This window comes from Triticum aestivum, chromosome 3D, assembly GCF_018294505.1.
Source record: "Triticum aestivum cultivar Chinese Spring chromosome 3D, IWGSC CS RefSeq v2.1, whole genome shotgun sequence".
NCBI lineage: Eukaryota > Viridiplantae > Streptophyta > Magnoliopsida > Poales > Poaceae > Triticum > Triticum aestivum.
This window is the reverse complement of record NC_057802.1, coordinates 114,796,381-114,798,780: the sequence shown is the minus strand read 5'-3', so window position 1 is coordinate 114,798,780 and position 2,400 is coordinate 114,796,381. Positions and strand designations below refer to the sequence as shown.

Below are 2,400 nucleotides of genomic sequence, written 5' to 3'. Positions count from 1 at the left end.
CAACGGCGGTCCTATGGGGTATGTCCGCTGCTTTGCTTGGCATGGGCGGCGACCTGGTGTGCGGAGGGTGGCCAGTTCGTCGGCTCGGTCGACGCGATCTGTGAGGTCAGTCTGGCCGGAAGTCGGGGCGTCGGCCCCGATGTTTTGTACATCGTTTGTGGTCCGCGGGCGCAAGGGCTACGAGGCGCCTGAACCCGCACGGCATTGTGGCTCTCGTGCGGGTGAGGGATGTCGGAGCGGCGGCTCCGGAGTCGGGTGTGTGTTTGTTGCAATGTTGTCTTGGGTCGTATGGTCGGCAAGAGTTTGTTGCGTGTGTGGTTTTTGGTCTGGTTTCCTCATAAAACTGGGACAACTCTACTAGGTTTTTGATCCGGTTTCCCTCATAAACGGGATCAACTCTCTTTTTCGTATAATGCAAAGCAAAGCACCTGGCCCTCTGACAAGGTTCCGTAAAAAAACATCTAATGGCACGTTGGCATATTTTCATTCCAGTCATTTTGGCCGACAATGTTAGGGTTTGGCAGACTTTGTTAGCGTGACGATGACCGCAATTTTCCTATGCAATTTGTTCCTCCGCCTCCTCTTCATCACGTCGTGCGGCCTCCGTACCGTCGAAGAGCATGTGAGTTTTTCTTTAAGGTTGAGATCTTGGATATGTGGTTTTCCGCAACAACGACTTCAAACGATTTCTTCTCCACGGCGCTGGTCCGACTGAATCGTGGCCTTGAGAACTTCTTGTCAGTGACCAACAATGACTGGCTGGAGAGGCACACCATTGCCCCTGTTCGGGAGGTGTCGCCTAGTTGATCCCGAGGAACTCGCTCATGGAGAGCAGGTCGCAGAGCCCTCCTCCGCCCTGTATCTGGTCCGCGTCGAACTCCCAGCAGAGGCTGCCGTTGCCGAGCCCATGCAACGAGTCCACGGCGCCGCACAGGCCCTCACCCGCAGGGGCCCTGGTGCTCACGCCCTGTTGCGCCGGGCTGCCGTCGAAGGCCGCGTCCAGCGCGCTCGGTGCCATCAGGCCGGGGCCGTAAGCCATGTCCATGTCGAAGCCAGTCCGCGAACATGACCTTGGGAGCACCCGGGCGTGCGGCCGGATCGAGGCGGCAGCTCCTGGGACTGTGAGGCTGCTTGACTCGTCCGCCGTCGACGACGACTCGAGCGCCCGGATGAGCCGGAGTTGACGGCTGGTCAACAGTGATGCGCTCGCGGCCGCTCTCGCTGGGCGTCGGGCTCCGCGTCGGGGCGCGTCCGAGGCGGCGGGCTTGGCTGGTGACCGCGCACCCTCGACGGCGCTTCTTGAGGTACGAGTTCCAGTAGTTCTTCACCTCGTTTGTCCGTCCGGCCAGGCAGGTGCTGCGCTATCTGAGACCACCTGCGCACAGAAAAAATTTCATCATGTTAGAGAAGCAAATTATTTTACAGTCACTCCAATAAAAAAGCTATGATTGTCCCAGACTTGTAGCAACTACAAGTGTTCTTCGTTCGGATTGTCAATGTCAAAGCATCTGTTACAGTATCATTGGTCTCAGCAGTTGACTAGTACTACGAGCGTGTTCACAAAGATTGTACTACACATATCTTCACTATCAAAATTAAGAACCTTCCTAATTACTTCCTCTGTATCAAAAGAAGTGTCTCAATTTTAAATCCAACTTTATACAAATTAGTACATTGGCGCAATGCAACAGGTAATCAGGTGACGTTTTGCTCTGAGAAAGTGCGGTGGAAAAGGTGAGAATTGTGAATGTTGCTTGGGATGCTTACTTGTTCCGAGTGTGGCGTGGAGGCTCATGACGGTCTCTTCTTCCTCCGGGAGAACATGCCGTGCTTCAGCCCCGGCCTCAGGTAGTTAATCCATCGCAGCCTGCAGCTCTTTGCCGTTCGCTGAGCCCTGCACGCGCGCCAATTCACTGCAAACTTTAGCGCCACATGCCAAGGTACATTTGACAAAAATTCTGCTGAGTTCTTTCTGAAAGCTCAGCAAAAGGTCGCTGAATTCGAACAAGCAGGCGAAGCTAAAAGAGCTTCGTCAACTGTTCTCCGGCGAACAAAAGTTCCCATCTTTCCCGTTCCCACGAGCCAAGGTACATTGCAGAGCCTCGGCAAGCAAGCAGGGGAGACAAGTTTACAAGCGTGGACTGCTGCGCTTGGCTGGGAGGCAGTTCTCACCGGCGCTTGACGGGGACGGTCTCCAGCAGCTGTGGCGTAGCAGACTATGAAGTCGCGGAGCTTCTGGTCCTCCTCGGGCGACCACAGGCCCTCCGGTGCTGCGCCTTGGGCTTCTGGCACGACTTGCACCCCATCAGCTCGTCGGAGGTGACCACGGAGGAATGCCGCGAGCCGCGGAGGTGTAGTGTAGGAATAACGAAGGAGGGGCGCGATTGTTGTGCTGTTTGC

At 55.7% G+C, this 2,400-nt stretch overlaps 1 pseudogene; it reads right to left on the bottom strand.

The window, feature by feature from the left end:
- Nucleotides 1-792: 792 nt before the first annotated feature.
- On the bottom strand, nucleotides 793-2,306 carry LOC123074308 (transcription factor LAF1-like; annotated as a pseudogene).
- Nucleotides 2,307-2,400: the final 94 nt, after the last annotated feature.